Raw genomic sequence first — 15,400 nt, forward strand, 5'->3', positions numbered from 1 at the left:
GTGATCGTCTTGAGATCTCGGAGGTTTCGGCTACGCGCCTTGCCTCAAGACCTCTCGACTTATCTGTTTTGTGTTTGGTTTTGCACCAAACACTTGTTGTTTTGCTTCTGAGGGTGGGAAATGGCTTGTTCGCCCTCCCCTCACATCACCGGCCATAGCTTGAGGCCACGGGCCCTGTTTTCTTGCTACCGGCCAAAGGTATTGGCCGGTCAGCATTGTGTTTGGTCGGCCGGCCACTTATTTTGGTCAATCGGCCAGTTTTTTTGGCCGAGACCTTTTCTTGAGGGGGTTTGAACCTTTTGAACCCTTGTTTTAGCTTCCTGAGGAAGCTTAAACCTTTTGAACCCTTGGTTTTAGCTTCTTGAGGAAGCTTGAACCTTTTGAACCCTTGGTTTTAGCTTCTTAAGGAAGCTTGAACCTCTTGGACTTTTGTTCTAGCTTCTCCAAGAAGCTTGAACCCTTTGCTCTAAGCTTCTAAGAGTAGCTTGAACCCTTGTCTAGCTTTTCCAAGAAGCTTGACCCCTTTGCCTAGCTTCTCCAAGAAGCTTGGCCCTTTTGCTCCAAACTTCTAAGAAAAGCTTGGCCCCTTTGCTCCAAGTTTCTAAGAGAAGGTTGCACCTTTGTTCCTCTATAAAAGAAGAGCTCCTCTTCTATTACAAGGGTTCCAAGAAATTTGTCTAAGGCAAAAACCATACACTTCCCTCCATATCTCTACATTCCAAGCTCCAAGCTCCATTATTCTTGCCCCTTTGCACACCAACTCTTGGCCTAACACCTCCATCATCAACGTAAGGATCTTGGAGGCCATTTTCAGAGGCTAAGGGACTGTTTTTGGACCAAGAAGCTGCTGTCTCCTTTTGGCTACAAGGGTAACACATTTTACCCTCTTTTGGTCTTTATTTTGCTTCATCTTTTAGCCATAATTAGAAGCATTTTCGAGCTTTGTCATAAACTGAAAAAAGTCTTATTTTGAGCTCCTTTTTAAGTTTGTTTAAGATCACTTTTGTGTTTGGGGTTGTCTACCCCCTCTTAGGCCTTGTTTGGCCTCATTTTTGTGCCTTTTTTGTGAGCTTCGGAACCACCTTGTATTGGCCCTCTCACCACTGAAATCCAGAGGGACTGGATTTCAATGGTGGGGATGGTGTTTTGAGGTCCTAAGAAGGAGAGGGGTGACCCTCTCCCTTGTTGCCTTGTTTACTAGCATTGTTGGCTTTACAAAAGAGCCCATAGTTGCACACGTCTTAAGCATGTTTTAGGCTTTTTTGGTGAGTTTTAAGGTCTGCATAGGCTTTTTCCAGAGCCCACTTTGTCATATAAAGTGTCTATTATGCATGTGTAGAGTAATCCTCCTCAAGGCCTTTCAAAGGGGCCTTTACTTGTATGCTTCCTTGACTCATTCCAGGGCCTTTTCAGTGAGTTTTAGGGCTGTCATAACCTCTTTCCAGAGGTGGTTTTGCCATTTTGTATGTCTATCATGTATGTGTAGAACAACCCCTTGCATGGCCTTCCAAATGAGCACTTCATTCTAACATGTATTGACTGAGTTTCAGTGGTTATTTGGGCATATTTTGGCATGACATACTTCTGTTTTTGGCTGGTTTGGTGACCTCTCATATGCTTCATATAGTTGTAGTGCAAATTATGGTTCACTAGCTTACTTTGCATGCTTTGTTGACCCTTGATTCTAGCACTTTTGGCCATGCCTTAAAGTGATTTTGTGCATATTTTGGACTGCCTTAGCCCTGTTTTTGGGTCTCATGGTCGAATGACGCTTTTTTTGCATGCTTGTAGTTCAACATCCATGCTTAGCTTTGAGTTTTGAGGTCCATCGCATGCATATACTGAGGTGTTTTCATGTTTTGGGGCCATTATACATCATATTTCAGAGCTTATACTTGTGTCATACTCCCATGTTTTCCATGCTTTAAGTGTTATTGAGAGTTGTGCTTGTATGCCATGTTACAATGTGTTGTGCATGTTATGTTGTTAGCATTGTGTATGCCATGTCACTCCTTGCATTGTGTATGCTAGGTGGTTAGTTACATTGAGCATGCCATAGTTCATATAGTATTGTGTGTGCCATATAGTCCATAGCATTGGGTATGCTAGGTTGCATGTTTGCATATTTAGGTTATATGCCTATTGCATATTGCTTGCTAGCATACTTATTTTGCATTAGTTTGTTTGCATGTTTAGGTTGCATGACATTGTATGCATCTCTTGCCTCTTGAATTGATTATGATAGAGGTTGGAGGCCTTTATGTGTTTATGTGCATTTCATTCCACATTGAAATTGCACACTAGACTCTTGGGCCATCATGCATTGAAATACGTGATTGATGGCTCGAGGGTCGAGTACCAAACTCCCTTGAGTCCATAACATGATGGGGAGGTTGGTGGTGCAAACATTTGCTTGAAAATGCATTGTCATGCCTTGTTTGTCCTCTGCTGCTGTCAAACAGGATTCTGCAGGAATAAATGGTCAGTCGACCATCTCTATTGTCGACCGGCTATCCATATTTGGCCGAGAGCCTCACACATGGTCGATGGCCAGTTTCCCATGGCCGGTGGCCTTGCCTCTTAGTCGGTGATCTCCCACAGCACTCAGGGAGCATTTCAGAAGCATCATTGAGACTTGCACAATTTTCAGAAGAGCAGAGCAGTGCAAACAGAGGCAACTGTGGCATGGCGATCGATTTCCGGGCAAAGCCGAACATGCATGCATTCATCCCTCTTCCCGAGGCCTTTTTACTATTTTTAGTAACTTAATTGATTTGTTAATTGGTTAAGTGTTTTGTAATAATTTAATTAGCTTGTTAGTTGATTAATTTGTATTATTCTTTTGGTCCCTCCGAGAGAGGGAGAATTATGTAATAAGCGTGCGTGTGCGTGATGCATGTCTTCCAACTCCCACTTTTTTCTCCCTTTTATTTAACCGCTTATGATGGTTAGTATTAGGGCATATTTCAATTAGCATCCTTATGCTATGCATGTGTGCATTCATTCATTCGTCTTGCATACACTGGGCTCGGCGCATCATACTACCTGCATTGTATTTCAATTCCAAGTTGCATACGTGTTAGCTGTAGCATCATCATATGCCATCTTAGAATAGCTGAGCCTATATTAGCTGCATTCTTGCATGTGTTGCATTAGTCATCTTAAATGAACTAGGATCATGCATATGATTACTAACTAGTTTCTGTTTTGGCTCGAAGTACTCGGTGAGTGTTTATGCTTTAGCATCTTGCATGTATGTGAGTGTTAACCTGAAAGCATGCTTGCCATGAGGCTAATTGCTTAGTTGATTAACTGCCTGAATGCCTGTGGGTGAAGGTTGGGTCGCTTGAGTTGGGACAAATTCATTGAAATCCGTACTTTAGCCTATTTGCGAGTAGCAAATCTCAAACTGTTTTCAAATAAACGGATGTGTGATGTTTTGTTCCAATTTAGGCAACTTAGTTTATACTTGTTTGCTGTGCGCATCACATAGTAAATCTAGGCTAATAATCGGAATAAGAACACATAATGTTTTCAAAACTCGACATCATGGTTAGTAGAGGCCGATCTTTGATCGGGCGAGCGGGGGTGCTCATAGCTGACCTTCCCCAATCGTACCCAAGTTCCCGAGTCGAGGCAACTTTGGTGATGACGGACACGTGCATTAGGCAAACGAGTCAGGGTTTCCTAAATTCCCCAAAATAAAATATTTAGGTGGCGACTCTGTATCTGGCAAAGCAGTCCATGTTTGACACTTCTTTAGTTCAGATTAAGAACCGTGACAATTTGAGTCTGAACTATAGTGAGCCCAAACGAACAGAACGGTGAGATTTCCCTCCCGGGTCGTTCGGGGACGTCTACACTACCGTTAAATAGTTTTTAACGGTGTACGAAGTATGTCATTGAAAGTGAATGATTTTCCATGACTGGTCATAATATGACGCACGCTACATGTCATAAAAGGGTATTTATGGCGTGCACTGCGTGCCGTAAAAATCTTTTTTTGTTGCTGTGTAAGTTAAAAGAGACAACTAAATTATGTGTGACTCATCAGAAATCACCAAAGGATTAAAATTCCCTACCTATTCTTATAGTGAGAGTGATATCTGCAACATAGGTTATATGCAGGGGTTTAAGGATGATTACTTATATCTTGATTTAGGCATAAAAATCAAGACAAGTATAAGAGATACTCACAATAAGAATCACATATATAAGTGTCGAATTGGGACCGGTTCTATGAGAATGAAGAGGCTAAATTCTCTAGCAGCACTCATGAACAACTAGGAGCGTTCAAGGCCAAAATGAACACAACCGTGAGAACCACGATGTGTTAGAAGATATTTTGTGTGAAATCTATTGTCTTGGCTTACACAAACGGCTAAACAATTCAAGGCATTGCGTCCATTGATTAGCTAGTAAGTTTGATAGGATATCACTAAAGCAGGTTCGAGGCTGAAAGCTACCTATCGTGATGCAAGATATTTTTGATTTATACTCTTTCGACAAATTCTGTATATTGTTGCATTTTTGTTGTCATCAAATTCCATTCATGTGGGGGATTGTTAGAAATGGTTTTGAAAAAATAGTTTTTCCTCAACTTTATTCTAGTTTTTAGGTGGAAACCATACGCCAAAGTTGGCGGGTCTAAGTGGTAACGCGTTCTATGTTGCGTTGTGATTCACATAGTATGTTTGGTTGCTCAGAACCATTATCGGGTGAATGGGAAATTGAAGGCAAAGTGAGCTCTATAGAAATGGTGTTTTGGTGAAATTTCCATAAAGGTTTGAGTTAAGGGTTGTCCCACATTGATTTGGTAGGCAAATTTTTATGGGTTTATGAGGCTTGGATTTAGAAATTGTGGTAAGCCCCAAGAGACACTCAAGTTTTGTAGAGGGGAAGGTTATGGGCAAAGTGGGCTAGGCTTATTAGACCCAAAATAAACACACGTGCGTCGTTGTCCGTCCGGGCAAGCAGGCGGGCTGGGCTTGGGCGCGGATGCGTGGTGTGGGGTTGGGCTTATCCGGTCCAATACTAATTCTTTTTGAGCCAAAAATATTTGAATTTGTTTTTATTTTTTGGAAAAATAAAAATTTGTCCAATTCAAATTTTGGTTTGTTCCACTTCAAATTTTCTGTACAGGTTCTATATCTGTTTGAATTCAATTCTGTTCAAATTCAAACCCAAACAGTTCCATATCTATTTAAATTTAAACCCAACAGGTTCTTTACCTATTCAATCTGTACCGAACAGGTACAATACCTATTCGAACAGGTACAATACCTATTCAAACAGGTTTGCTACCTGTTTAATTCAAACCGAACAGCCACTATTTCATCTATGAATTGGCAATCTCTCATTTGGATTTTGAATTCAATTTTCATTCTTCTCTACTGCTGTTAATCTTTACATTTTGCTGTTTTTATTTTCCTGTAAGAAAGAGTATAAACACAAAATGTGTTCGTGGTGCGAATAGTTTGTAGTTGTGCTACTATTCGTTGTTGATCATTTTATCCTGGGAGATAGACGTCCACAATTTGAAAATATCGTGGAGAGGACGAATCCATCTTAAGGATACAGTGTTAAATACTGGACTTGATAAAAAATGTATTCAACAAATAAATAAGGTAAGTTATTAATTTACTTTCTGTTTTATTTATTTTTATCATATTCTGATTTTGTTTTTATAACAAAATAAGAATCTGTTGTTTTATTTTATTTTATTTTATATACTGTTTTGATTTTTATAATCAAATATTTTCTTTCATTTTTTTAATTCTTCGAATAAAGTGAAAATTATCTAACACTAATTGCATCAGAGCATCAGGGTTCACTAATCCTCATTTCTCCAAAAAACTTAGTTAACATGTTCTTTGAAAACCCACTAACCTGTGCCACCTCCTCTTGCTTGCTAGGCACAAGAGTGGCCTTTGAGCCTCTGAGGTTCCAAAACACGAAGTAAGAGCATTTCCAACAGATGTCCTAAAGCTTCTCTTTACAGATTTTAAAGGGTAAGTGGCTTTCTATACACATACGACACCTCTCCTAAATGATTTTCTAAATTAGTTTTTGTTACAGTGACTCCTTCCCTTTTATGTATATATATATATATATATTTTTTTTTTTTTTGCTTTGCTTTTTTTTGTTTAGGGACTGTAGTACACATTTATGATTTTTATTTTTTTAAAATTTATAATTAAAAATTATATTTTAATAAAATAAAGAAAAAATATGAAGTTTGTTAATAAAATAGAGAAAGAATAGGGAGTCTGTTGGAGGAAGTAAATGAAAAAATGATTCTTAAAATAAGGAATGAATTTTTTAATAATATTTTATGGTAAAATTTAGGTAAACACGTGGGGTTGCTCTGAGGGACCATATTGAATCCATACTTCCTAAACTCTCTCTTTATTGCTCTGTACTCAGTCTTCAAATCATACCTAGATGCCTCATCAAACCCCATATCAGTAAACACAAACACCCTCTCAATCATCTCCTCATCACTAATGTTTCCATAGAATCCAGCTTCTAATACCCTCTTAAAAACTTTCTGAAAATTGGTGTTTTTACCCGATTCCATCCTCCTCAAAAATTTCACCCTTGAGCTGAGATCGCTTCCTTGAATCTTGTGAAGCTGAGGTTTCTTGTTGAATGTTATTATCTTCCCCTTCCATGGATATTCACTGAGCTCCGAAACTAATAAGCCAAGCGCGACACAAACATTCATCAGCTGTCCCTCCATGCTTCCAGACACATCACAAACCGCAATGCCTTTCTTAAACCCCTCTTTCTTGGTGAGATCTTCCACCATTGTTTTTCATTGAAGCTCTGCAACTTGGCTTCCATGGCCATCCAAAGATGCTACAATCTTGTGGGAAAGCAATGCATTTTCGCTTTCTTCTTCTTTGCAGCCTCATTAGTATATTCAATAAATCTCTTGTTGTCATGCCTAAGGAAAACTTTCTTGGTTTCATTGCAACAGAGGAAACCTTATAGTGTGGTACTAATTCCCACTGTTTTGCACTCATGTAAACCTCAGGCAACTCCAATGCCTTGTGAAGCGGCACGAGCACTTCTCTTCGCAATCTATCTCTATCTCTGTAAGCATAATGTGCCTCTTCAATGGCCTCATAATCCGGGTCTGACTCTCGTGGAAACACCTTCGAAACTTTCTCAAGGGTTTTTTTGTTGTGAGGAATTCTATTGAAAATTTCAAATTATTGTAAAAATTTCTATCTATATACAAGAAAAAAAAAATTCTTCTAAAAAGAATTCAAAAAATTCATATGGAATTCAATTGAATTATTTCAATCAAATTTATTAGAGAGAGATTTGAAATTTTGATATCCTTTCAAAATTTTTGTTCTTCTTTCAATTAAATCATTTTAATTAAAATCATATAATGAAGAGAACATTGAATATTTGGTTTCCTTCTAAAATTAAAATTAATAATATTTTAAAATAAATTTTTATATTTTTTAGTAAAAAAATAAAAAATATTTGGAGAAATATTTAAGATAATTTAACTTTTTCAGTTTTTTATTTTAATTTATAATTTTATTATTTATATTTAAATATATTTTTTGATATATTTATGACGTCACGGTTCAATTCCAGTTCAACTCGACGATTAAACCGGTGACCCGTTCATCTAATTCCTTGTCCGATTCGTTCACTAGTCTAAAATGTTGCTCTCAACTCCATTCTTAATTATATGGAATTAGGGAGGTTAAAAATTATAGAAAGAAGAATACAAGATTGCTTCACGTGGGGTGGGTCACGCCATAAAGAATAGAATTGAGAAAACAAAATTAGGAAATGTAGGTTTACCCAAAAAAAAAAATTACGAGATGTAGCACCACTCCTGATTTTTACCATTATACTTAAGGGATGTTTGATAATTGACTGAAAAAAAATCAACATATTATTTTTATTTTTTTATACGTCCTTTTATAAAAACAAATTTTAAAAAAAATCATTGAAAAAAACAATTTCTAATCCTGAATGTCTATCTTCATCTGGGCCAGGAAAGGTTGTAGATTTATCTGAGCCTGTATTAGGAAGAGGATGTCCAGTGGATTCCTTGAAATGTGGAGAGAGAAAATTACATTCAACTTCAGGTGGGTTGATTATTGGACTACAAAATGGCCCAGATTGTCAAATCACAGATCCAGTACAATTTAAACCCAACAATGAGTTAAATTCAACCCAACAATGAGTTAATCTTTTATTGAAGAAGCCCAACATTATATGGAGAATTGCTTTAAATTTTCATTACAAAAACTCCATTTATGTCCCCTTAATTTTTTTTTTTTTAAAAAGAAAATTCTCTGTGGCCCCTCCAAAATTGTTTAATTCACTGTGCCTCAGATTCAACAATTCTAACTTCGACCCATTGGGACAGACCAAAAAAGAAAAATAAAATAAAAAAATATTGGGGTTGGCGGTTTATGTATCCATTTCCGAATATTATATCTATTTAGACAAATTTTTGTTCCACTTTCAATGGACATATTACATGGAAAGTTTGAGTTAAGACAAAATATTTTCTTCACTTTGCTTAAAAGTATTTTTAACATCTCAAAAGAGTTTATATTCAACAACCAAAAGAATAGTAATAGGGGTTCACAATACACACAGTCTAAAAGATACGTGTGACATAATTTAGTCTAGGGCTGCTAACGAATAGAGTGGAGCGGAGCCAAGTGTTGGAATGTTTGAGTGTCGCTTGCTGAAAATTAGTTGAGGTTGATCTCAACTAGTCAAGTATTTGACTCCATTACATAAACAAATGGAGATCGAAAAAAAAAATGCACATTAGAAAAAGAAAAACGAGGATGATGAGAAGAATATTAAAGAATGTTTGTATTATTAATAAATTTTATCAATCAAATATATAAATTCCCACAAACAACAAATAGAAATGGAGAAATAAAATAAATTAATGAAAATATATTTTATATAGTATTAAACATAAATATTAATTTATACATAATGGTTCTCACAAGCTAATTCAAAAAGCTAATTCAAACTAATTTGAATACTAAATGAGCTTTAAAAATTAACAAGTCAAGTTGAGTTATTCAACTCAATTGGTATTTTTCTAGCGATTTATGCGTGCATAACATTATCAGAATTTATACATGAATATATATACCTCACCATGCAAAAGGATATTTGTGAAAGAATTACACATAAAATTAACATACAGAAAATCTATGGATTTAGAAGCATAGATGGAAATAGAACTAGAAAAATGACGTGTGGTTGAGATCTATTTTTATATAATGCAGTCTACATATAAAATTAATCTCACTCATTCAATATATTTATGGATACATGTATTTATTTTATTGAAAAACATTAGAAATTCACATTATCACAATCTTATGAAGTTATTTCCCTTGTGAAGTTATTCCCGTAATAAAATGGGACCCATAAATCATTATCAGAATCAAAGGGTAGTGTCTATGTTACTTGTATGAAAGACTTTTGAAGCACCGCCTCAATCTTAGCCGATAGAATATGCTCTTTTTTACATGAAATATGAAGGCCCCCGTAAAAGTGCACAACTTCTTAATATTTCTTAGCCACTCTGTGGGAAGTGGTTTTGGGACTAAAATAGTCATAAAAAATAAAATAAATTTTTTAGTTTTAATAAGATAAAATATCACATTAACTCATAATTATTATATTCTTTCTTTCACAAAAAAGTCAAAATAGTCAAAATTCCTTCTCAAAACCAGACTTTTTAATCCCAAACTAAAATAGTCAAAAAAAATTAAAAAGCTAAAAAGTCAACCCACTTCTCTAACCAAACCTTAAGTATTTACACTACTTTTTGTGATATGAGGTCTTGAATTCAATTTTTATGGAGGGAAGTTTGATACCTTTTTATGGTGATTTATTTCTCATTTATTATGGAGATTGTATGTAATTAGTAGTGGTTGTGTTAGGCTAGTTAGTTTATTGGTTGGAAAAATGCTTTGGAGCTCTAATTTTTTAGCTCTAAAGGTAGCTCTAATGAGTTGGCAGTGGGCTTCCACAGTGATGTGATGTTTTGGTCTTGATTTGTTTTTATTTTATTTTTTTTGTTCATTGCCATGTCATTAGTGCTCCATCAGAGCACCAAAATTAGTGGTCTGAATCATTGCTGTATTGGTTGTTAAGTTTTGTTGGCTTTATAACTATTGTGCATTAGTGATTTGTTTGATTATGTAAATATTTCTCATATTTGTAATTATTCTCCTATCTATTGACCTAAAAAAATTGAATCGTATTTTCACTTAGGGGTTGTTTGGGGTGTCATAAATAAGTGCATTTTTTGTCTTTTGGACTAAAAAATTGAGGAAGAAAATATGGATGTTTGGCCCCGTTTGTTTGGGATTATGGAGAGGGGATTGGGTTTGATATTGAGGAGGGGATTGAGAATTGAGTGTTTGTTTTGAGAGATAGAGAGAGAAAATTGTGTAATAAAAAATTGTTTTGAGAGATTGAGAAAATTGTTTTGAGTTTTTATGAAAAAATGTGTAATAAAAAATTGTAAAAATTGATTTGTAAGGGAAAATTAGGATTGGGAGTTGTGCAGCCGTAATTGTTGACTTTTGATGAATAGTGTTAACTTTTTAACTTTTTGAGTAAATTTTTAGCTTTTTAGCTTTTTTACAATATGCCAAACTTGGCATTATTAAAATTTAATTTAAGATTAATTTACTATATAGAATAAATAAATTTAAACACATTTTAAATTTAATTAATTTTCTGAATTCAACTTGATTCATATTTCACTTATTAAAATTTAATTTGAGAATAATTTATTATGTAAAATAAATAAAATTGAACACAATTTAATTTGAGAGTAGTTTATTCTATAAAATAAATAAACTTGAACACATTTTAAAGTTAATTAATTTTCCTAATTCAGTTCGATAAATTTGTATGCACTATATAAAACACACACACAAAAATTTAAACTAATCACAATTGACTAGATTATCATTTAAAATTTATTTAAAAGATAAATAAATTAAAATTGACGAGACTGTTTAGTTTAACTCTTTTCAAACAAGCTAAAAACATATCTTTTCCAACTTTATAATCAGTTCTTTTCTTCAAATTGTTTAATTTATTTCTATCTTATAATTATAATCATAACTTTTTTTTTTTTTTTGGAAGACCAAAGCTTTTCAAACAATTTGGTCATAACTTGTATCAAACAATCTGGATTAATTTCCAAATTAAAAAATAATTGTATACAATTCTAATAAAATGTACCAAGACCAATATTATTCATTATCGAATCAAGCAGTGTCACTTGAGCTTTTAAATTTACAACTTTGCTAGGACCTCCAGCACCCCTACTGGCATTTCATTGGTCAGTTGTTTTTTTTTTTTTTTTTTTTTTTTTTCAATCACCCACCCCCAAGTCGGGCTGGGGGTCACTGGGGGTGGGAAAGTACAGGGTGTCTGGGGCATTAATCTTAAATTTAATACACCTAGAAAAAAAAAATTCAAATTGTTTGTGGAAAAAAGGATGATTCTTTAAGAAGTGACACACGTATCTAATTGACTCAAATAGTGACCTCTCTTTGTCACAGAGTACGCATGCTTCAAATACAGAATTAAAGCTCTGTTTGGTCAATTCGAATTTATGAAGTTTAAGGTCTCAGTGCCCCTAGAAAGGTGACCAGGTTCACTTAATCAACCTCTTTGGTTCTTATTGAAATAATTTTTTATTTTTTTTGGTTGCTATTCAGTCAATTTTTATTTTTGTCCGTTTGACTATCACTTATATAGCAAAAGAAAAAAAAAAAAAAAATCAATTCTAGCTAACCAAAATACAATTATCAAACAGATCAATTTTTTTAACTACTTACCAAAAAAAATATTAATTTCAATTATATCCCTTAAACTATCACTATTTTTTTAAATTTCATCTGTTAGTCCTTAAAGTTTTTAATTTTTGTTCAGTCCCTAAAGAAGAGACAATTGTACAAATCAGTAGGAGTTGAAGCTTAATTTGATAAGAAAAAATGTAATTTTATAATTTGAACATCTTAATCATATAACTAAACACCCATTAAATTGGCTATTAGGTGCAGCTTATTCAAAATAATAAGAAAAAATTAGTGTTTTGTTATATAATTTTAGTTGCTAAAGTTCTGAATTTTTTTTAATTTTTTTTTATCAAAATAGATTTTAATGATTATTGATTTCTATATCTATCTCTAATTACATCATAAAAATGAAATTAAAAATTTTAAAAATTAAATAAATGAAATTGATGGTTTAAAAATAAAATAAAATAAAAATATTTGCCAAACACGACCTATAATGTGACATCCTTATCTTCAAGAGAAAAAATATATATATGAGAATTAAATGAGCGACAAATGAAAATATGAATATGAGTTTCTTTGAAGTGACTTTTAGTTTGGATTTTGACCATTCGGACTTTGAATGACATATATTAAAATAATAATAAAAAGATTCGAAAATAAAAAATAAAAAAATCACGTGATCAATTGAGATGGTCATGGTCATTTTACCAATCTATTTACGTCTATCATCGTTGTTAACTATTTCGAATAAATATACTTCAAAGAAATTAAAAAATTGTTCGAGACTCTTAAATTTTATTTTATTTTTATGATTTGATTTTGCAAGGTGTAACATGATAAATATCAACTTTAAACTGAAGAAGAGATTAAGAGAGAAAGAAGAAGAAATTGTAATACATATACTGTATATATAGCAAATACTAAGGTCTTGTTTGGGAACAGGCTTTTTTAATAATTTTTTGATTTTTTGGCTGAAATATGATGTAAAAAAAATTAGTATGTTTGGGATGATTTTTTGACTTTTTACGAAAAGATGTGCAAAAAGTAGAGAGAAAACTAAATCTTTTAGTTTTTGATATAGGTTGTTGGCTTTTTGACTTTTTTAGTAACTTTTTGGCTTTTTAACTAAAAGATGAGGTAAGAAAAACTAGTATGCTTGCGATGACTTTTTGGTTTTTTACGAAAATATGTGTAAAAAGTAGAGAGAAAAGGAAATTTTTGACTTTTTGGTATAAGTTTTTGACTTTTTGATTTTTTTAGTAACTGTGTGGGTGAAAATCTGACCACACTGTCCGTTTAGTGATCAACTGGAGAGCACAGACAGAATAGATGGCTTTGGTAACCTGTAACAGAAAGAAAAGGCTCCGGCGGTGGTTCTTCCACCCGGGGGCACTCCGACGATCAAGTCAGTATATCTCTCAAAGATAATCTAGTGCTAAACGTAATACTCAAAACATAAATTGCATACCTTCGACCCACGGGGGTGCCTCTCTTTTATAATATACTCAATCCAAGTCCTACTAGAAGTATGACTTCTATGAATTTCCAATTCAGTGTTTATTTTGGACTCTTTAAGAGATAAAGATAAACTCCCTAAGAGCTTTATCCTTATCTTGGTTAAGTCCCCTTTTCGTCTTAGGACTCTTGTCCCTTATCTGTTTATCTCGGATTCCGATATCTTCGGCGATAACCTCGGCAACTCCGAGATCATCTCGGCCTAACTACCACGACACGTGGCACCTCGGCTGACACGTCGGCGTCACCATGCCACGTGTTGGTATTCAAAAAATATATCCCCACAACTGCCTCCTAGGTTCTATTACCTCGGTATTCTGAGGTGATGGATCCTATACCGATATTTCGACATTTCTTTTCTGAGTAATGGCTCAAAAACTGTTTAGCCGAGATAATCCACTTCTAGCCGACGTGTTCTCTTCGGAGAACAAGGTTTCGAACGTACTCTCCCACGCGCATGAGCTGTTATGCACTTTTAACCGTTTCCTCCAAATGCTTTATTTTTACTGGCCCGTTCCTGTGACGCGCCTCAAGGCTGTCTTTTCATCCGTCTGCGCCGTCTGACGCGTGCGTTGCTCCAGGCATAATAAATGCCCTAATTTTGCCGCCGTTTCAAATTTTTGACAAAACTCTTCTTTGCCTCTTTCTTTCTTTACTTTTTCATTCGATTTTCTGGCTCTCTCTCTCTCTAAACTTTCTCAAACCCGCCATTGCTCTAGCTCCAAGCTCTGCAACTACCTTCATTCTTCCATTCCAGCGAAGCTTTCGTCGCTCCGTCTTGTCTGCAAACGTTGCCTTACCTCAGCGACTTTCATTCTGACTTCATTTGTTCTGGTAAGCCTCTTTTCTTCTTATTCCCAATTTCTTTTATGTGCTTTCGTTTACTTACTGCCATTATTGCGCTGTTCAAACCTTTAGTTTGCTGAACTATTCATCTGGATGTGTCTATTTTATGATTTTATTCAAATCTTGAACACTTGCTCCGTTGTAATACTTTTCTTGCCACTGTTCTTGACCTTTTACTTTTGTATTTCTTTTGCTTTTGAGAACCATACCTCTGTTCTTTGTTTCTGAAACTTCGTCTTTGTTTTCTGTTTTTCGTATCTGTTCCAGATCTGTGCCTTCGATTTTGTTCTTTATAGTTCTTTGGCCTGGGATTTGTGTGTAGAACCTTCAAATTTTTAGGGAAAACTGAAACAAGCCTTATCAGTCCTTTCCTAGGTCTTTGCCGAGGTTCTTACAACCCTTCTTTAAACGTCCATCCTCTGAAACACATTCTCCTTAGTTTAAGCCGACATAATGGGTATGTGGAGGCATAGGGTAAATACCCCAACAAAACTAGAATACTTTAGGCAGGAATTCTCTATCCCAGCCGATGTTCATCTTAAACTAGCTGGGGATGGTGATACCATCATGCCCACAGACAATACGATGCCCTTCCCTATAGTAGCTTTTACAGAATGTGGACTTCGGCTTCCACTTGATCCCCTTTTTCGTGAAGTTCTTCATTTCTACAGGCTGAACCCCATGCAACTTACTATCAACTCTTATAGGGTGATTAACGACATTATAGCTTTAGCTAGGCAAGAGAATCTTAGAATTACCCTGGCCGATCTTCAGTACTGCTATACCATGTGTCCCCTCAACCTGAAGGATAGGGGTTTCGTGTATTACCTTAAGCCGAGGTCGACCGAGTTCAAAATTGTAGCCGACCTCCCAGACTCCAACAAGGGGGCTGGGGATGACTTTCTTATTGCTTCGGGAAATTGGGAATTTGGCCCAGACGAAGATGTCCACCTCTACCCTCTTCCTCGAACAATCACATAGGGCAAGGGTAAGAGCCCAGTGCCAACGCTTAGTTGTTTTTATTTAAGTCTGCAAAATTTGTCTGTTTCTAATGTCTGTTTTGCTTGTCCTGCAGATCTTCATCAACCACCAAAAAACTTCCGTCGATCCTTCTTCCCTGGACAAGATTTAAAGAAGCTTCTTGGTCTTCCAGTCCATAAGTGCAAGGCTCCCTTGTTGTTGAATTTCATTCCGACATA

At 35.1% G+C, this 15,400-nt stretch overlaps 1 pseudogene; it reads right to left on the reverse strand.

Moving 5' to 3' along the window:
* Nucleotides 1-5,750: 5,750 nt before the first annotated feature.
* LOC114283915 (uncharacterized) lies at nucleotides 5,751-14,250 on the reverse strand (annotated as a pseudogene).
* Nucleotides 14,251-15,400: the final 1,150 nt, after the last annotated feature.

This window comes from Camellia sinensis, chromosome 6, assembly GCF_055761805.1.
Source record: "Camellia sinensis isolate YWXY chromosome 6, ASM5576180v1, whole genome shotgun sequence".
NCBI lineage: Eukaryota > Viridiplantae > Streptophyta > Magnoliopsida > Ericales > Theaceae > Camellia > Camellia sinensis.